The 22,351-nt window shown below is 39.9% G+C and overlaps 1 long non-coding RNA gene across 1 annotated transcript; it reads left to right on the forward strand.

Moving 5' to 3' along the window:
• The first annotated feature begins 793 nt into the window (after nt 1-793).
• Nucleotides 794-22,091, forward strand: LOC138749411 (uncharacterized). The gene is made up of 4 exons (XR_011348619.1): nt 794-908; nt 10,655-10,792; nt 14,672-14,752; nt 21,786-22,091. It is a non-coding gene; the product is annotated as an uncharacterized lncRNA (long non-coding RNA).
• The last annotated feature ends 260 nt before the right edge of the window (nt 22,092-22,351 follow it).

Raw genomic sequence — 22,351 nt, forward strand, 5'->3', positions numbered from 1 at the left:
TGGGATGTGAGTAGGAAGGGAAGGTTGAGAATCACTGCTCTAGACCCAATTGTTACTGAAATATTTTGCTTGAGAAAAATTGTCGTTGGCCCATTTCCTTTGGAGTTATGAAACCGTGCACATAATGAGTCAATTAGGTATGATTAAATCAGAGGTTTTCCAACTTTTTCTTCCCACCCATATATCACCCATGGCATAGGGATTACTTAAAGTGGTAAGTGAGTGGAACCACTGGGATAGAGGCTGCTTTCTTAAGACACCGCCTCATGTAGATGTCCTCAATGGAGTGGTCTTGTGCCTGTGATGTTGTAGGCCAAGTTAACCCTACCAGATACTGATACAACCAGCCAGAATGCTCTCCACAGTACACCTATAAAAGTTTACGAGAGTCTTCAGTGACATACCAAATCTCCTCCGACACAAGGCGAGCCTTCTTTGTGATTGTATTAATGTGGAGGCTCCAGGACCGATCCTTGGAGATATTGACACCCAGGAATTTGAAGTTCTTGACCCTCTCCACTGCTGAGCCCTTGATGAGGACTTGTTCGTATTCTGTTGACTTCCTCCTGAATCATCTTTTTGGTTTTGCTGATGTTGAGCAGAAAGTTGTTGTCATGACACCATTCAACGAACTGATCATCTCCCTCCCGTACGCCTCCTCACTCTGCTATTTGTGACTCACCAGGGTCTCGTCATGTTTCTTAGTCTAACAGATGGTGTTGTGTGACAAGGACAAACTCACAAAGGAGCTTCATCTTCATTGTTCAGTCAACAATGACTTGGAACTCAGCAATTTAGCACGTATGTGTACAGATATTTCCTTCATGCTGTAACTTGTCCAAGGTTGGATCAGGGTTAAAGACAATGATAGTTGGATATCTTTTCCTACTATCTTATGGATGTTGCAGGTGAGAAGACAGTCAAAGGTTGAGACGAGAGTGATGGGAGAGCATAACCTTGCTTGACCCCAGCCTCCACTGGGATTAGGCCTGTGGTTAAATTGAAGAGGAGTATCATTCATGGATTGTGTCATGAAGCAAACTGAAAACTCAAGGCTGAAAAATATTCTTCATAATTCTTCTCAGAGGAATCAAAGTTTTCAGTGAGGTTAAAAAACAAATTCCAGGTTCATTAACACTGGACAACAATTTATTTCAATAGATTTATTTCCTGAAATAAAATTGGGGACCATGATAAACAACTTCAAGCTGAATACAAAGATAATTTCAGATTTGCTGTATCACATAAGAAGTTGGAGAAAAATTAAGTTTTATTGAATTCAGCATGTTTAATCGCGTAATGATGCTGTTAGTTCAACAGAGCTAAAAATCTTTTGCCACTGATTTTTGCTTGTACTCAGCATCTGATGCCTCTTGTGTCAGTGTCCAACAATAGTCGGCCAGCACTGATGGATTACAGTTGCCCTGATGCTGCTTTTCCATGGTTGCAATGTCCTGGTGAAACCTTTCACCATGTTCATCACTGACTGCACCGAGATCAGCAGGGAAGAGGTCCAAGTACGAAAGCACAAAATGAATTATCAATGGCCTGTTGTAGATTTGAAGTAGATTTAAAATGTGACAGGAAATCACAAAAATAGGTTATGTCTAAAAAAGCAGTACATGATAGGAACATTTTTAGGTGATTTTCATGATCAACAGCCCAAAATCCATAAAATACACTCAAAAGTGTTCAGGAAGCAAAATATTCATTGACAAGTGTAATTCATGCTGTCCCCTGCTGTTTCCTTGGATTTGATGCCTGGTTCACAATTCAGGAAACTCAAACAGGAGCAAACTGCATCTCATTTCATATTCAATGGAAGTCTAAGTCAAGATAGCTGTATCATCCATTGTACAATTAAAATTCATGAACTTTGTTTATACTTCATTTTACTTTTTCATTTGGAGGGTCTTTGGCTCTGTTTACCTGCTGCATCTGCAATTCAATGTAGAAATGCTGAAAAATATCAGTAATCATAGATATAGATGTTTATTTATTTTTGATAAGTTAAAACCAACTAGAAATATTTCAAATTCAATCATTTCATGAAAAAGAATTTATCTCAATTTGATTCATCTTCATCTGTACGTGTTCTAAGACCACCAGGACATGGGTGGGATGGACATGATTTGTTTTAAATCTGAGGACCAGAAGGTTGAGAATCTAGAAAGTGGCAATATTATAGAATCAAAGGATGGTTAAAATATAGGAGCCTATTTGGTCTGTTATATCTAAACTAGAGTATTTCCACCCACTGGATCTTTCAAGTCTTGCAATTTAAAAAAATATGACATGGAGTCAAAGTGTTACTTTATCTATATTTTCAAGGACACAAACAGTTGGGAAATAACCTCTAAACAAAGCAGAAGTTTGTGACCATAGCTTGTTTCTTATTTATTAAGATATTTATGGGAAATATTCCTAAAAATCTCTACAGATGTCTTTTATTTCATACCCGAGATTAAACTGGTTAGACCACATTAAATATTTGTGTTCAGTTCTGGTTGCCTCATTGCAAGAAGGTTGTGGAAGGTTTGGAGAAGGCACAGATGAGATTTACCAGGATGTTGCCTGGATTGGAGAAGGTGTCTCATGAGGCAAGGTTAACAGAGCTAGAGCTTTTCTCTTTGGAGTGAAAAAGGATAGGAGGTAACAAGATTACAAAGATAATTTCAGATTTGTTGTATCACATAAGAAGTTGGAGAAGATTATCAAAGCCATGGATAGCCAATACCTATTTCCCAGGGTAACAGTAGCAACACCAGAGGGCTTCTGTATAAGGTGAGGGGAGGAAAGTTTAGGGGAGATGGCGGTAAATGTTTTACACAGAGAGTAGTGGGTGCCTGGAATACATTGCTGAGGTGGTGGTGGAGGCTGGGACAATAAGCTCACTTAGAATACTGACAGGCTCATGGATGCAAGAAAAAGTTATGGGTGTTAGGTAGGGAAGGTTTAGAATGTTTATATACATCAGCACAACACAGTAGGTTAAAAGGCCTAAGTTCTAAAGCATGCTGCATTGATTATCAGTGCAAAAATGACTTGTAATTATAATAATTATCCCAAGTTCTTGCAGTTTTTTTGGAAATGCACATAATCATTTCAGAGATGGAACCTCACTTTAGTTTTGTAATAGTTCACGGGTCATAATTCTCAGCCAAGAAGTCTTACCTGGAAGCCATTTTCTGTCTCACATTTTGTTGAGCTCCCAACAGCTTCTCTCATTTTACATCAGAATTCTTGTCATCATCCTATTCTCATGAGAGACAAATGCATTCAATTCAACGCTGAGTTGGATTGGGATATTGTATGAGAACTGGAGTTCTTCACTTCCTGAATGCTAATATACAGGCAGTTCCACAGATGATTTATTTTATTCAGAGAGGATTAAGGCGAATAATAAGCATTTAAAGGAACCATTTCCAAATCGCTATGCTGCACAGTGGAATGAATGCATTTGATAACCAGCCAGCAGTGAGTTGAACCAAGGGTCATTTGATGCATAACATTGCAGTTTTTGTTAAACAGCTCAGCACTCCCTCATCCTTAAGCAAGTGCCAAGCAGCACTGTGCAGTATTGTTCATCACTCATTTCAGACTGGACTCTGCAAAATTTTCAAGATACCATGTGCAAGATTTTGACACAAGTTCTTGCAAACCATAATTAGTATCCAATAGAGTCTTTCTTGTCTTAAGAATTCTGGCATATCTGACAAATTTCTATAAACATTGCAAACAATGCTCCCTCTAAATTTTAGTAGTCAGTGTGCGCAAAATCCAATGCGATTCAACTTCTTTTCCTGGGCTAAAGCTACGTGTGGACTGAATGCTTGTGCAAATGTAAACTTGAAATGGTTTCAAGATAATTTTGGCACAGCCTATCTCTCATGGCTAATAAAACTTCATTGGAATGTTTTAATATAATACAAGTATTTTTGAATTCAATAAGTATAAATATGAGGTAACTCACCTTTTGTGTGTGCACATGAATTTCCTTTGTGCGCCAGTTGCAAAACGTGGCGTAGCTTAGAGGGAAGAACGATTGCAAAGGATACACTGGAGTCCTTGAAAAATGCAACGAGGTCTCTTCTTGCAAATTTGCTTTATCGAAAATTAATTTTCATTACATTAACATTTTAAGACAAAATGAGTTTACTAAATACATTGGTATTATTTGTTGTTAATGAAGAAATCAACTGCAGTTTCTAAACCAGCTGACAGGATATGCTTTAAATATTTTTTAATATATTCTTGATCGTCTTCAATGTAGACAAATATACTAGCCAACTTTCACACGGCACCCTCTTCAAACACCAATGAAAATCTATTTTTGAATAATGTCAATTGAGGAATAACTATTGGGTAACGTGGGATGAACAACACTGCGCTTCTTCAAATGGTGCCATACAATCTCGATAGGTTGTCAATATGCGGGCAGCGGGATAATCATCCCCCCTTGTGTTCACATGTTTCTCCGCTCTGCGGTTCTGTGTCACTCTGAACTGCCACTTTGTGCTGGCCCATGTTTTCATTACACTGTGTCTGTTTCTAGTCTCTGTTGGCCTCGTATCTTCCCCGGTAGGTCTCTGTATCATTCATTCAAAAGTTTTTACTATTTGTATGGTGTTACGATTAGAGTTAGTGTTGGGGTTATTGGTGGTGTTTCTTGGTAAGCTCGGGTCTGTGTTAGGGTGTCCCTGTAATTTGTCATAAGTGTGCTGGCCCAGGGAGTCTGTTGTGGGAATTGGTGTTGTGGGGCTTCTATTTGTGTTGTCTTTGGATGGGGTTGAGTCTGGGTAAGGGTGTCTTTATTATCTCAGATTGTGTCCTGGCTTAGAGAGTCTCCCTCAGGCAGTGCCTGTTTGAGTTTGCTGTCAGGCCTTGAGGCCCTGTGGGATTGATTTTGTGTTGTGGTGTATTAGGATATGGTGCCATACAATCTCGATAGGTGTTTGAGGCAAAGTCAAGGTTTTGGGTTGGGGTCTCAAGCACTGTGGTTAGCTGTTAAAATTAATAACTCTTTACATTCAGTTGTACACATTTTAATGAACATATGGAAAAGTATGTTCAACTCCCAGACAGCTGGCGAAGCAAAAAATTAGTGTTTGAATTTCTGGAGACAATGAACTACATTGTTCAGAAAGACATATTGGAAGAAATAGCATCAGCATATTTTCACACGTTAACAGTTAAGGAAAGCACAGACACCTCTGTCAACAAGTGTCTTAATCTGTACTTCAAATTCAGATCTAAAGATTGTACTGTGTATAAAACATTTTTTGGCAGAATAGTTCTACTGCAGGCGTACGATGTTTCTTCTCTTGTTTTGACGATCAAGCAGTTTTATGAAGAGAAGTAACTTGACCTCCATAAAATGGTGACATTTACGTCTGATGGAGCATCAGTAAGGTTGGGCAGAGTTAATGGTGTCGCAGCAAGACTGAAACAGGGCATTCCCCACTTAGTTCAGCAACATTGTGCAGCACACCGTGAAGATCTGGGGATTTATGATGGAACAACAAGCTGAACAAAGTAGTTCAAAGTATAGGATAAAATCTTAACTGAATACGTTACTTCGTCAAATGCCATCATACTTGTATTATATTAAAACATGCCAATACAGTTTTATTAGCCGTGCGAGATAGTCCGTGCCAAAATGATCTTGAAACCATTTCATGTTTACATTTGCACAAGCAGCCATGTGTGCATTTTTAGCACAGGGAAAAAAATATGGCAACGTCAGATTTTTTGCGCACACTGACTACTAAAAATTAGAGGGAACACTGGTCTCAACCTCCACCACTGATGGTCCAGTACCAAATCCTAAAGATTAATAACTTGCTCAACCCTTTGCAGGGGAACTGAGATGTACATCTTTCTTACTAACCCACAGAGGATTTAGCTTATATTCTGAAGAAGCAAAACATTATGGATATTTAGATGATAAAAATAATCAGTGACCTGAACTTGTTGAGCTGGATGGTGTGATTAAGTAATCCTAGGTCGTTGTCAAGAGGTAAATTTCAATAGGTGCTTTCAACCTCAAAAGAATTCAACACGTGCTTTGTCTCCTTGTGCATGGAATGTTCAGACTTGAAGCTGAATATAGCTCTCAGAGAGCCCCGATTAAATTGACAGAAAATCTTGACTAAAAATTGTCAGATTTAACATTTTAACAATATTAAGCCTTGAGAAAATTGATCTTATTTGATAATAACATTGTGAACGTGGCTGTCTCAGAACCACAACTTAAACCACCTTACAATCCAGGGAGACTCACATATGTTATACTTCGTTCGTCTATTAACTTAAAATAAATTGGATCCCGGAATATAAAACACATGATAAAGTTCAATTCTATCAAAAAGTGAACAGGATCCCACTTTACTCAGAGCCAACATTTAATCTGCAGGACTGCTATCATGGGAAAACTAATGTCCTGTTGGCACTTGTAAAAGTATAACATTTTTGGCTCTATTTCAGTCCTTAAATCTGGCCATAATATTTAAAGATTTTTTTTGTAATTGTTGCCCAAACATGTATATTAAATCAAAACAACGCCAAAGCAAAACCTCTTAGGGCAGCACGGTTGGCATAGTGTTTCTTTTCTTTGGCTTGGCTTCGCGGACGAAGATTTATGGAGGGGGTAAATGTCCACGTCAGCTGCAGGCTCAATTGTGGCTGACAAGTCCGATGCGGGACAGGCAGACACGGTTGCAGCGGTTGCAGGGGAAAATTGGTTGGTTGGGGTTGGGTGTTGGATTTTTCCTCCTTTGTCTTTTGTCAGTGTTTAGCGCAATGATGATATGGCGCCAGCAACCGGGATCAGGTTCGAATCCTACGCTTCAGTCAGGAGTTTGTAAGTTCTCCCCGAGTCTGCGTAGGTGTCCTCCAGGTGTGCAGTGAAATGAGATTCACTGTGATGTATTATACTGCTGGCTGGCTCTGCCCTCATCTACCCATATATAACCCTGAGCCCCTCTGAAGACCCTACCCTCAGTTATAAGCTAATAAAAACCTATGTTCTCCCTCCAGTCGGGAGACCTTTTATTCACGCTACAGAGTGCTTCAGTTTCATCCCACCCTTCAAAACGTAGCAGGGATTGTAGGTCAATTAGGTGTATTATTTGCCAGCACAGGCTCATTGGCCTAATTTTTAAAAATTTTTAAAAATTCTTTCAAGGATAAGTCTGGAAGAAGTTCTAATCCTTTGCACTGCTTGTATTCCACGAGCTGTTCTATGCCATTTTACATTCCATGTGGAGTTCCAAATCAATGGATTCATATCTAAATGTTGAAAAGCTAGAAACACTCGAGACCCACTAAAGCAAACATGTCAAACTCAGGCCCAAGGGCCAAATTTGGACCGTGATATAATTATATTTGGCCCGCAAGATCATATCAAATATGTATTAGAGCTGGCCCGCTGGCCGCCGCGCCAGTATAGCGCATGCACAGCTAATACTACAAATCCCAGAATGCTTTGCAAATGCATTGGCGCCGGCCCCTCAGCCCGCTAATCGCCCCCACCTCCTCTCTTTACTTGCATTAGCATCTGCGACCTGTCGCCTAACTCGCATGTAATAAACCCCTTACCAAAAATGGCCAAACGAAAGACAGAAAACAGGACCTTTCAAGACAGGTGGGAGGCAAACTCTGACCCCAGAGTTTGATGAACTTGCATCTAAAAAGAGATGCCAAGTATCTGGTTTAGACCCAGGTGCATCAGAGTAAATCACAGTGTAGCAAGCTAAGCTTGGATTAATATTTTCTTTGATTAACTTTGGACTGTTCATAGTTGAAAGATTGGATTTTCATTGAAGCAAGTTGTTATTTTTTTGACTTGTTGGCTTGTGAAAAAAAAACATTTAAAAGGAGCTTAAAGGCTATAGAGAAATATTATTTATTGAATATTTTAATTCTCATTTGTTAATTCTTCTTCTGGAAAGAGTTTAACCAAAACTATTATTAAACATTTATTTTAATAAGAAAAAGTTTAACATTACATATGTTGAAAGAAGAGAAAACATGCAGATGTTGTTGAAAATTTTCAATAAATATTTAGTTTGGCCCACGACTTAGTCCAAGTTTTTAATTTGGCCCTCTGTGAATTTGAGTTTGACATCCCTGCACTAAAGCATCAGCGAACATGGGTACCACATCCTGAAGCTGACGAATGGTATTCTTGTCTGCTTTAGTCAATAAATATATTTGACTAAATAGCATTACCTTGTTATATGAAATGAAGCACACTGCTACCTAGTTTTTGAACTACTTGGAAAACATAGTGGAACATCTCAACTTCCTCAACTGAACAACAAGCAGCGATCGAGGATAATTGTCAGACCTAGGCATTCACAGTGTGTGCTGGATACATTCAGAGTTGAGCACAGGCGAGGTGTGGTGTGTTATTTAGTCATGGGAGCAGCAGAACTGGATCAATGATCATGAACAGAACCTTCTGTACCCTGCCTAAATTTCCTCCATGGCCATTGTAATTTGAAACCTCAGATTTAACACAAAAGTAAAATTCAACCTCTTCATTTTTGTAAAGTAACTTTACCAAACAAAATCATTTAAAGCTAAAATCCAAATTTCAACACCCACAGTGCTTTATTTTTTCTAATAATCTTTATTGCAAGAGCTCCTGTAGAAAAGGTTCAAGAGAAGATTCATTGAAATTCTGATTGGTTGTAAAGATACTAAAGAGGTTACTGGTGAAAAGGTTGCAACGTATCAATCATCATAAGATCAGATCTGTAACATTTACACCAGGTAGCCTTCTCCACAGAAAATTCAGAAAGAGAAAGATTATTCATATGACATTTATATATACTGTATATAGTGAAATAAATAACCGAGTACAATAATTTTAATGGAGCTTTTCCTGATATTTTGCAGGGTAAAATATAGATGGATTGTTTAAATATATCCCTCGACAGCAAGATAGATAAGAAAGTCACGGATAAGGAGGGAGTGGTAGATAATTTTCAGATTGGTCTGACAGTCTGATTAAAGGATTTTTCTTTACCTATGTATGAAAGTGCAGTCAATCTGTTTAATTCCAAAAAGATTCTCGGTATGGAAAATCTGAAGTTATCAAATAAGGGGCTAATATTTCTTTTTTTTTTCTTTCTTTGGCTTGGCTTCGCGGATGAAGATTTATGGAGGGGTAATGTCCATGTCAGCTGCAGGCTCGATTGTGGCTGACAAGTCCGATGCGGGACAGGCAGACACGGTTGCAGCGGTTGCAAGGGAAAATTGGTGGGTTGGGGTTGGGTGTTGGGTTTTTCCTCCTTTGTCTTTTGTCAGTGAGGTGGGCTCTGCGGTCTTCTTCAAAGGAGGTTGCTGCCCGCCGAACTCTGAGGCGCCAAGATGCACGGTTTGAGGCGATATCAGCCCACTGGCGGTGGTCAATGTGGCAGGTACCAAGAGATTTCTTTAGACAATCCTTGTACCTCTTCCTTGGTGCACCTCTGTCACGGTGGCCAGTGGAGAGCTCGTCATATAACACGATCTTGGGAATGCGATGGTCCTCCATTCTGGAGACGTGACCTGCCCAGCGCAGTTGGATCTTCAGCAGCGTGGATTCGATGCTGTCGACCTCTGCCATCTCGAGTACTTCGATGTTGGTGATGAAGTCGCTCCAATGAATGTTGAGGATGGAGCGGAGACAACGCTGGTGGAAGCGTTCTAGGAGCCGTAGGTGATGCCGGTAGAGGAGCCATGATTCGGAGCCGAACAGGAGTGTGGGTATGACAACGGCTCTGTATACGCTAATCTTGGTGAGGTTTTTCAGTTGGTTGTTATTCCAGACTCTTTTGTGTAGTCTTCCAAAGGTGCTATTTGCCTCGGCGAGTCTGTTGTCTATAAAATATAGCAAACTACACTACAAACAAAATGAGCCAACAGGTTGATATTAAGATGCGATAGCAGCGTCTAAAATAGGATTTTTAAGTCAGGATTACTTCCCAGATTGACATATGCAGCCCCTGCACAGTTCAAAGGTGAAACATGATTAGGCAATTCAGCCCTTTGATTCTGTACTGCTGTTCCGTTCATTCAGGAAGAATCAGTCACTAAGCTCCACCCACCCAATCTGTAGCCTTTAGCATCAGGAACCAATCAAATGCAGCATTTATTTCCAATTTGCATAAATTCTATAATTTTTTGGAAGAAAGACACCCAAACTCCCATCATCCACTCTGTGAAGAAGTGCTTCCTGGTATCAGTCCAGATTACATGACAGATGTTTCTGAATGCATGAACGAAACTGCCTTCACTGCCAATGCCTTTTGAGGCAAGTTGTATTGGTAATTTGTCACCTTAATGTTAATGTACAGACATATTCTGCCATACCTGAGACTATGACATTTTGTTCAGTAGGAATTGTTAATATGGCTTGATTTTTATAGTTACCATTAACGTATCTGCATTCATTTCTGCACACTGTAACCTTGGGGAATATTGGAAATAAATGAAAAAAATTTGCAAGCTAATCTGCAGTTTGCATCATATATCTCCTCTTCTGTAGTCGTTCCCACATTAGGCTATAGGGCTGAGAAAAAGCTGCCACAGCTCATACAAATAAAGCAGGATGTTGGGTTGCAGATGCTCAGAGCTCTAATTCTCTTTCATTATGACTGACTAGAAAAGGAGTTCAAACCTGGTGCCCATGAACGTAATGGGGAGTTGTCATCTATCAACTAAGATAATACTCTGCCACAACAGGAACTTGCTTGCTGGAGAAATATTTCCTATCTTCATTGAAAAGAAGGCTTATGAGAAGGTAAACCAATTTTATCAGATTACAAGCTTTCACAGATGATGCTATGATTTTAACTACAACTCCAGGGTGAACATAAATAGGAAGAATTCCATTATCATTTTAGTGATATCAGACTACAAGAACAAGGTCAGCTGAGTAAAGATGTTAAGTTACCATGGCAAAGCTACTATGCCATCATTTGAAGCTGTAAGCAAATTAATGTCCTTACTGAAAATTAACTACTTCATAGATATTTTTTCAAGCCCAGAGGACTCCAAAACCCAGCAGCAATAGAAATTCACCAATGGTTACTTAAACAAAAGTTGCTTTATTTTATTTTCTTCAACCATAATAACAAGATCAAACTTTAACTTATTACTATTAACTAAACCCCTTCTAATTCTAAGCACACGTGTATATGTTCAGGAAAATTCTTTGTTTCACAGTCCCATCATTCACTTCTCACTTTTCCAAGTTCACCAGTATCAGGCATTTCTTACACTGTGCACTGAATTCAACATTTATGAATCTTCACCAGGCTCTGGTGTTTAAAGATAAATGGTTACTGCTCAGGAAGGTTCTTGTTGGTTTCAGAGAGAAATGTTCACCATTGGACACACACCAACTGATTTCCTCCAATCAGTCACTTCAGTGTCTTGCCAAAGAAACTTGCCTCGTCATGGGTTTTCCAAATGATAACCTCTTCTTCTAGGTTACCACAAGAGTTCCTCTTGTTTCCCTTATTTCAGGAGAAACATTCTAGCCAGCCATTTCCTATTGTAAGGACCATAAGGGTTTTGAACAGACTGAACTCAGAACTCACAACCCGTCTTCAAAATGGGGTTTTCAACAAGCCTGCCAACTTGCCATTTTGCAGCCTCAACTGCTACTGTAGAACTGACCTCTCTCTCTCTCTCTCTCTCTCTCTCTCTCCCTGAGAGAAGAATCCTGTTTGTTTTTTCCTCTCTCTGCTTGCACCTCTCCCAGGCTCCAAACCCAATCTTTGAAAGATCTTATCAGGACTTGAGCATGGACTCGGTTCCAATTTGCACCTCCTTTTGAAGATCTTTCCAAATCAGTTCCAAATCACTCACAGCCTCAACATCTAGCTTCAGTAAAGCTCTTGCATTTTAAATGAGATGTCTTTTGTGAAGTGTTACTCTGTGAAGTGACCCCCAAAACCTATCCCTTCTAAAAACATATTTATCCATAGCCATAATAATATAACTTATAACAATACAACTCAATTGCTGGCAGAAAACAAGAATTGGTATACTTTAGGTGGGTGTCTGGACATAAAACTCAGATCACCAGCACATTGGTTTTTTTGTTCTCTGCCTCAGCTGTTTCAAGTTCAGTGTCAAAGGAGAAAAGAGTGAGAACAAGAAATTACAGACCAGTAGAATGCGAATGGGGAAATTTCTAGGGTCTTTTAGAAAGGACATTCAGAAAATAGCCACTAGAACACGGATGTATAGAAGGAAAATGATCTTTGACAAATGTACCAGATCTTTCTGAGGATGTAATGAGTAGAAAAAAAAATAAGAGAACTGGAGCCACAAGAGAGTGAAGATGTTGCAAAAAATAAAATCCTGCTGGAGGAACTCAGCATCATGGGAGAAAAAGAATAATTGAGAGTTTCGGTCAGTACCTTTCAGCATGAAGTAAAACAGTGGTTGAAATAAAAACACAATGCTGGAGAAACTCAGTTGATCAAACAGTGTCCTTTATAGACCGAAGATAAAGATACATAAGCAATGTTTCAGGCTTGGGCTCTTCTTCAAGGTATGGATAAATGTAAGCCAAAGAACGCCCAAACAAAATGGTGAAGGGGGAGGAGCACAGTCCCACAGGCAGGAGGTCACAGGTGGATAAGGGAGAAAGTGGAGAGCTCGAGGAAAGAATACAAAGGGAAAGCGAAGGGAGGGAGAATGGAGAGGAGGCTAGCAGAAACTGGAGAGGTCAATGTTAATGCCATCTGGTTGGAGAGTGCCAAGATGGAAAATTAAGAGTTGCTCCTCTAATTTACGGGAGGTCTTGGAGAGACAGAACGTGAGGCTATGGGCAGACATGTGAGCATGGGAGTGGGGTGCAGAATTGAAGTGGTGACCCTTCACTGGGTTTTCACTGTAATTTGAAACAAATAGAATTTCAAACTGGATTGTGAGCTGCAAGGAGGATGTGGAGACATCAAGAGAGTTTTGATAAGTTGAATGGGTGGATTATAACATTGCAGATGCAGCATTACCCAGATAAACATGACATTATCCACTTCAGTACAAATAAACAGAAAGGCAGAGTATTGTTAAATGGAAATGGATTGGGAAATATTGATTTGCTTCGGGCCTTGGATCTCTGTCCTTGTACTCACTTAAAGCTACCATGCAGAAGCAACAACTGTCAAGTTAAAGGGTATGTTGATCTTCACTGCATAAGGTTTTGAATAGAGGTGGTCAGATGTAATGGCACAATTATGCAGAACTTGGTGGGACCATACCTAGGTTATGGTGTACAGTTTTTGTATCCTTATCGAAAAAAGACAAGAGTTGCTATTGAGGGAGTATTGTTAATGTTCACCAGACCGATTCATGAAATGGCAGCACTGTCGTACAAGGAGAAATTCAACCTGTATTCTTTGGAAATGAGAGGCAATGTCATTGAAATGTACAAAATGCCTACAGAGCTAAGCAAGATGAATATGGGGAGGATGTTTTGTCCGGTTGGGTGAGAAGTCACAATCACAAGAAATGGGGTAATATTCAGGTACATCATCTTTTATCTGAAATTCTGAAAATTGAAACCTCTGAAAACCGAACAGTTTCCCCATGGATGTTGTCTGCACACCAAAGCTTGCATTTGGTGCCAAACGTGACCCAGCGTGACCCATCCATGTCCAGTGCTGTATCTCAGTGCAAGTAATTTTAATGGTCTATCTTTGTCTCACTTCATTTACCACCCCCCACCCCACCCACATTCAGTGCGGCCACAACACCCCGTCCAGCACCACCGTCATTCCCCCCCCCCCCATCCAGTGCGGCCACAATGCCCCCCAGTCCAGCACAGCTGCAACAACCCCCGTCCAGCGCCACCACCGCCCCCATTGTCCAGCGCCATTGCAACCCCCATCCAGCATCACCGCCAACCCCTCCATCCAGCACCACCACCACACCCCCTTCCAGCGCCAACACAACCCCCCGTCCAGCACCACCACAACTTCTCCCCCTCCCGTCCAGAGACCCTTCTAGTTGGAGTGTGTCTTTGTTTTGCACGAATCTGAAATCAGCGCAATTACTTAGCGTTCCGCCATTACTATTATTCTATTATCTGAAAAATTCCGAATTCCGAAAAATGTCTGGTCCCCGGGGTTTCGGATAAAAGATTACATACCTGTATTTGGAACTGAGCGAGGAGAAATTCCTTCACGCAGAGGGAGGTGAGCCAGTACAGAAGGTGTTGGGAACCAAGACATTTGGAAGTAGATAGTTAGATTACAAAAGGCATTGAGAGGTATGCAGAGAGTGTAGGAATATCGTACTGAGATAAAGGATAAGCCACGATCATGTTGAACAGTGAAACAGACTTGAAAGACCAAAGAATATAGGAGCAGAAATAGGCTATTTCTGGGTACAGGGGTTTTTATATTTTTTGTTTGGAGATTCACGACAACGTTTATTTAAGAGTCTGCCCTGCTATTTAATCATGAGCTAATCCATTTTCCCACTCAACCCTACTGTCTAGCCTTCTTCCCATAACCTTTGATGCCCTGGCTAATCAAGAACATATTAATCTCAGTCGTAAATACAACCAATGACCTAGCCTCCACAACCACCTGTGGCAACAAATCTCAACGAATGACTAGCCTCTATTGAAGTCATTCCTCCGCATCTCTGTTCTAAGCAGATGCCCATTGAAGTTTTGAGGAAGCAGTGTTTTCAGGGACACCATCCATCAGAGAAGAAGGCATCAAGATGACCAGCAAGAGTAAGTGAAGTAACTACCATCCAGTGGGTCTTGCAATAGAAAATTATTGGAAACATTTCCAAGGATTTATTTACACTTGGAAAGGGATTGATTAAGAATATCAGAATGGCTTTGTTCATGAGAAATAATTTGATTGTTATTTTTGACAATGTAGCTGAATATATGGATAAGGGGATTGTGATAATGTTGCCTACATGAACTTTAAAAAGTTTTTTTTAAACCAAATCTCATAATGTTAGAGCCCATGGGATCTAACACAAGCTGTCAAATTGGACCCACAATTGGCTTAGTAATATGAGGCAGGGGTTGTTGGTGGTAGAGAGTTGTTTTTTCTGATTGGAAGTTTATAATCAGTGGGGATTTTTAGATTGCAGGCACGCAATGGCACCATCAAGGAATTTTGCCGCTACACGGGCTGTCTAAAAAGGAATATGCAGGAATTTTGAGTTAATTCCTGCAGCGCGATTTGCCCTGCAAGACCCCTACAACATTTTGGAGGAAGCCTGCAGTGTAAATCGTACCAGAAAAGTTCATTGTTGGTCATCCACTCTACTACACGTCCAACCACAGTTGCACTCGGGTACTTGCTCAGCGATTTTCCTGACAATTGCAGTCTAGAAAACACTAGTGACAAAGATTAGTGTTGGGATCCTTGCTGTGCATTAACAATTTGGATGTGAAGTACAAGATATGATAAGTTTGCAGATGATGAGGGAATTGTGGTGTTATAAGGAGAAATTGGGGTAGAACAATAGCAAACAGAATTTAATCCCGAAAACTGCAAAGTAATTTATTTTAGAGGTCAAGGACATAGAAAATATTTGAGCCCCAGGGAGTGTTGATGAATAGAGAGACTTGGGACACAATCTTAGATCCCTGAAAGTGATTGCACAGGTGGATATGGCAAGGAAGAAGGTGCATGGGATGCTAAAACATGGAACACAAGAGCAGATTTGTAATGTAACAATTTTATAAAACAGGGGTTAGTCCATACCCGAAATATTGTGTGTAGTTCTGGTCGCCGCACTTCAGGAAGGATGTGGTTGTGCTGGACAATGTGCAGAGGAGATTCACCGGGATGCTCAGAACCTATCAGTGGTTTGATTGGGTTTGTTCTCCTTGGAGCAAGGAGTGACCTGCTAGAGGTGTACAACATTATGGAGGTACTGCAAATAGTGAAAATCTTTTTTTTTCTTTAGTGGAGGTGTCCAAGACAAGAGGGCATAGGTTGAAGGGAGAGATTGGAAGATTAGAAATGATCTGAGGGAGTATTATTTCATACAGAGGGCAGCTGGAATTGGAATGCACTGCCTGAGGAGATGCACTGACTATCTTTTAGCAGCATCTAAACTGGAAACAACATAGAAATATGAATTAAATGTGGGCAATTTTTTAAAATATAGACATACAGCACAGTAACAGGCCATTTTGGCCCACGTGCCTGTGCCGCCCAATTACACTCAATTGACCTACAACCCCCGGTATGTTTCGAACAGTCGGAGGAAATGGGAGCCCCCGAGGAAAACCCACGCATTCAAGGGGAGAATGTACAAACTCTTTGCAGACGTGGGATTCGAACCCTGGTCCCGATTGCTAATGCTGTAACGTCTTTGTGCTCACCACTACGCTAACAGTGTGAGTAATAGATGAGTACATTGTATAGCATGGACATGACTGGCTGAAGGGCCTCATTCTGTGCAGTAACACTCCATGACTATTACCAGCAAATCAGCCCTCAAGTGAATGTAAAAGTTTCCATGGGAAGTCCCAGGGTTAAGAACATCCGACTTATGAACGGACTATGTGCAGTTTCAGTGGTTCGTCGGCTCAAGGTAGGAGAACACCATCCGCCATTTTAAGTCGGATCACATTGCCATTAACACTGTGTTGAGTGTGTGACTCTGTATTTGGCTTAAATTTTCCTCTCATTTACCCTTGTAATGCCTCCAAAGTGTCAATCAGATGCAAGTGCTGCCTGTATGTAGCTGTTCCAACTAATTCGACTGAAAGACAGACTTAGGAACAGATCTCGTTCATAACCCGGGGACTGCCTATATTTCAAAGAGCTAAATTCTGCTCAGCATCATACTCAATATTGCCCCTTCGCACAATGTTCCTAACAAAAATGGTTATCTGGTCATTGTTACATTGCGAGCCATGGGACTTGCAGTACAGACTTTGCCATCACAGTACTTGTGAACGACTTGCAAAGCATTTTGAGTTGCAATAAAGCAAATTCTTCCTTCGATTTCAGTATGGCATTGAGTCTAATCCTGGGTTTATTTCTGCTGGGTCACATACCTGGGAAGAGATAACATATAGATGCTGGCTCCATATAATTATTAGAAACTTCACTCAATTTTTTCACTGTTTTGTGGTACAGTGGGTTAAAATATAATTACGAATAGCATCAAGCCTTTGATTTTCATGGAGGTTTTTATGTGCACAGAATGATGCAGACCAATAGAGCAATGAAAAATGAAATGTGCAGTGGCTTTAAAGTATCACAAAATCAATACAACTTCATAAAGCAAATCAACGTGGATTTATTGAATGTCAGACTGGCTGTTCATGCTTCTTTTTTTTTTAAATGTACAAATACTTTCTTCAGGTTGTTCTCACCAAGCCTGATAAAAGCGGTTCTGTGAGCAGCTGAAATAGGGAAGATGGAATGCCTCTATTTAGAAAACTGTTGACCCTTAATGGGACAGTCCGTAAACACTCTGAGTGAGAATAGAGTGAAAGGAACGTGTCTGGTGTGTTGAAATTCAGACCAGATGACAGCGATGGTGGTTCAGTTACCTTCAAATGTCTGAAGATAAACAAAATTTGAACAATAAATATTTCTGTTTCTGGCTCTCATCTATCTACCGCATAAAAGAAATTAAGCATGTGAAAGACCATCGACTCTCACTGAGAATCCTTCCTTGACACTACATACCTTTTTAGTTAGGTGTCAAAAGAAGCAAATTCATTCCGCAACAATAAATTACTACTGGTAAAGAAAGGATAGGATTAAAGCTTTTAGACTTTAGTTATTGAGAATAAAAACTTCAAAATTAATATTTATTTCAATCAGCATTAAAATGATCGGAGGTCAATCCACAGGACCATAAAAGTGGCAGATAGGATCAATAGAGTCTCCCTCACCCACATACCCCCCCCCCCCCCCAATCCACGTGATCTACCAGGATCATTATCTGAAGAGGGGGCGCAACATCATTGAGGACCACTTTCACCCCATGTGCAACATCTTTCAGCTGCTCCTGTCAGAGATGAGATAAAGGAGTATCAGAACCAGCACCACCAGGCTGAGGATCAGCTTCTTCCCACCGGCAGCGAGAATGTTGAACAACCAAAGGAACTGCTCACACTAACCATCCATGAATCATTTGTACAAAACAATATTTATTTATTTACCTTTATAGGTATAATACTTGTCCTGCATATGTATGTGTTTCATCTGGTTGTATGTCTGCATGTTTTTGCACTGAGCACTGGAGAAAACTTTTGTCGGGTTGTACTTGTATAATCAGATAATAATAGACTTGACTTTATTTTTTTAATATTCTATCCAAAATATAAAAATATTCTATCCAAAAGCATGGCATGGTTAGCGTAGCGTTAAACATAAGGCTGTGACCAGGTTCGCATTTGGAGTTGTCTGTAAGGAGTTTATAAGTTCTTCCTGTGTCTGCATGGGTTTCCCCTGGGTGTTACGCTTTCCTCCCACCCTTCAAAAAATGTATCAGGATTGTTGGTCAATTGGGTGTAATTGGGCGGCATAGGTTCGTGGGCCACAAGGGCCTGTTACTGAGCTGTAGGTCTAAATTTAAACTTAAAATAATTTAGAGGTACAGCATGGCCTTTCTGGCCCACAAGTCTGTGCTGCCTACATATACCCATGCAACCAATTAATACTTCTGGTATTCTGTGAAATTTAGAACAGATTCAAATATATGGGTTGCTTTTAACTGGCAGACATGGTATGTTGTAATGACTAAAATAACTGATACTGCTTCTTACAATGGGGGCTTAGTAAGGGGATTAATTGATGGAAAGTGTAAAACACGAGAACACTTGTCTTCTTGAAGTCTCCCTGGTCTAATTTTCATCACATTTGCAAAAGGCATGTCTGGCAAGCAAACTTAACCTCCTTTGTCATGTGGATTATGAAAGCATGTCCTGCAAAATGACATGATTGTTCACCAGAGCCTTGGCTGGAACTTCTGCTAATATATTAGCAGGTCAGTCATTTGTAGTGTGACATTTGCAAATCATCAATTACACTTCCCTGTCAGAATGAATGGGCAAAAGGCTATGGCCGTGGACTCAGAGATGCCTGGAATATCAATCAGTCCCAGAATCTATTTTTACTTGTGTTGGTTCAACTCAAAATAGTTTTAAAATAAAATAAATTGTTTTCTAGAGTCATGACACATCGAATATATCAATGTTTGTTGGATGAAAGGATTTAAAATGAAACATGGCTATCTTAGACGTACCCATTACTGAACAAAACGAATACTGTTTCTCTTGTCAGGATTCTGCATTTAAAGTGCTCTATTTCAAAAAAAAGTTACAGGAGTACGCCAAACACTCATCCTTCTCTACTCTTTAGCAAGACCATAATTCCATTGTAATGGTCAACATTTCTATGCCTCCAGATATGTACACAGGCCTTGGCAATGACAAAGAAAGTCTATTGCTTTCAATTATGGTTTTTAGACTGCAGGCATATAACGGCACAATCAAGGAATTTTGCCGCTACATGAGCTGTCTCAAAAGGAATGTTCAGGAATTTTAGTCAATTCCTGCAGCGCGATTTACCCTGCAGGACACCGAACAACTTTTTGGAGGAAGCCTGCAGTGTAAAACGTACAGGAAAAATTTGTTGCTGGTCATCCACTCTACTCCACGTCCAACCAACGAGACTGTTGTTCTCGGGTACTTGCAGTCTAAAAAGACGCCCAGAGTGAACGACCCACACGGGTAATAATTGTGTTAATTTTTTCAGCGATTTTGCAGTCTAAAAAAAATTAATAACTTGTATTACTGCAACAATCTAGAAACAATGGACTCTGTTACTGATAATTAAAACTGCAATTGAAAAGTGATTAACTGCTCTGACTGCGATTAAATTTGAGGACACAAATCAAATAGTTGTGAATTTGAGTAAAAGTTGTGCATTAGTTTTCACAATCCAGATACCAAACCCCATCACGAATGAGGTCGATTAAAAATGCATAGAATAATAGATGTGAAACAGCCATGAAGGAAGAGACCACAGCAGCAATAATTGTGCAGTCTACTGAGCAAACTGCTCCAATGCTTATCTCATCCCAAGTAAAGGTCTCTTATTATTCATTGTCACCTTATTAAAGAAATGGAATCTCCTCTGAATTTTGTAACTACTGGCTAGTAAACATTTAAAAATCAACTTTATTTACCAAACCTGATGGTCAATTTTAAGGGAGTTTTTAAGTGGCCAAATTCCATTCATAACTGAATTACAACAACAATGGGTTGAATAAAGTAAACTTTGTTCATTTTGTCCATCGAAAAGGCATAAACACAATTTCCATGAAGATTAAGGGGCTTTGCTGTGATTATAATTGTGGACAAGTTGCTAGATATTCTAATTTGTGTTTGTGCTTCAATGGGAAGCAATGCAACTGTGAGAAATATTCAATCTTGGAAGTTTTAAAGCTGAAGCTTTGTCTCTCGATCATCAAGGTTATGTCACAGCCAAAACTACCCACAGTGACATTTAGGACACATGAAAGGCAGCCTACTTCTAAAAGATGAAAAGAAATCCATAATCTCAGTTAGATTAAATGCAACATTAAATGCAATGGGAGTTGGCTGGTTGACCGATGGTGCATTCCTGCTTTTCAGTGTGCTTGTGTAAATGTTGCTTTCCTTTCACTCTCATCAACGGATACCTTTGTGACTGTGATCCCAGAGCCAAACCAAAGGGATAGACTTCAAAATGGTATTTGAAATGGTTCAAATCACACTGTTCATAGAGACAAAAGCAAATGCTGCCTTTTACTACACTTTGAACGAGGATCAATGTGGGACATTCATTGAATTCTAGTTTCAGTTTTAAATGTCAAATCAACAAAATGTGAGCACTTTTCATTATGGCAGTGAAGCTTTGTCCTGAGTTCTCCACTCCTTGCCTCCGTATAAGCCACTTTCTGATTCTTAATGATCTGTCCAAGAAAGGCTTAGGCCTGAAACACCCGACTGCCTTTTGCTTTCTGTTGAAGCTGCATGACCTGCAGAGTTCCCCCAGCATTTGTGTACTGATCTGACCATACATTCTTCCGAATATTTTCACTGAACAGACAGAAATTGTTTCTGGCTTAAATGCAGTGGAAGGTAATGATTTTCAAAAGTCAAAATATTCTATGGTCAATCTGCAGGGGGGGGGGGGGCAAAAAAAATATTTGTTCCCAGTGAAGATTAAAAACAAGGGACACAAGGGGAATCTGCAGCTCTCAGCCTATAAGCTTGGGAGGCTGAAACACGAAGTAGCTGGGTGAGTAATTTGAGGCTAAATATCAAGATCTACAACATATATTTATCTACCAACATATATTTACCAAAAGGTTAATGAGTTGGGTGAGAATATAGTTGCCTTGTAACATAGGTGGGAATGTGACAGTCTACTAATGACTTTCCCTGAGCTGTAGTGAGATAGTGTCTAACACCACGAAGAATGTAATAAGACCAAATAGATAAAGTAGTAAGGTCATCCAGTTTTTGCCAGCTTGTCCACATACACCACAGGGGAACATGTTGCTGTAAAAAATAAGAATCGCCAGCTGTGTGAAATTCGTGAGAAATGTGTAGGGTCTCACGCAGACCCCTGCACAAAGGTGTATAAAAATTGGGAGGATACTCTGAAGGCTTCATGCAAGTTATTGAACTCTTTCTTTGTACCCCTCACTCCCACGAGCATTATCAAGGTTGAATAGAGAAACTGTTGTACGCTTAATTGGTTCTAGTGTTTATTTTATTACAGCACGGGCTGACTTTCACACTCAAAGGCGGAACCAGGATGAAATGAATAAATTCACCTTTGCCTTTGGTCAATTTAGGAAATCAATACCCTACAGCAGGAACAAAACTTGTTTAATAGACAACAGTAATCCCACTCGTTCAGTGAGATTTTACTACCTGTGAAAAGAACATCAAGGCACTGGAAAAATCTCACCAATCAGTCTCCAGAAAACCCTCCAAATCCACTGAAAGTATAAATTAAATATCAGCATACTGTGTTATATCAATATTTCAATTTGGGGTCTTAAATAAATTTAATCCAATCCTTTGGACAGGCTACATTGTTTTCAAACCCAACACAAGGCTTGAGAAACTGGTCATTCAATCAGGAAAGATACATCCACCATCATATGTACTGTGGAAAGGATTCAAAGATGTGCTCAAAGATTCTTCCAAAAAAAAACATTCTCTGCAACTCATGGGAATGTCCTATAACAGATCAAAAGAGAAGGAGTAGCATTTGGGATGGGACTGAGAACTTTAAGTCAAGACATCAGGAGTATACAGAAGATTGCACAAATTGGCAGG

Source organism: Narcine bancroftii, chromosome 14 (genome assembly GCF_036971445.1).
Source record: "Narcine bancroftii isolate sNarBan1 chromosome 14, sNarBan1.hap1, whole genome shotgun sequence".
Taxonomy (NCBI): domain Eukaryota; kingdom Metazoa; phylum Chordata; class Chondrichthyes; order Torpediniformes; family Narcinidae; genus Narcine; species Narcine bancroftii.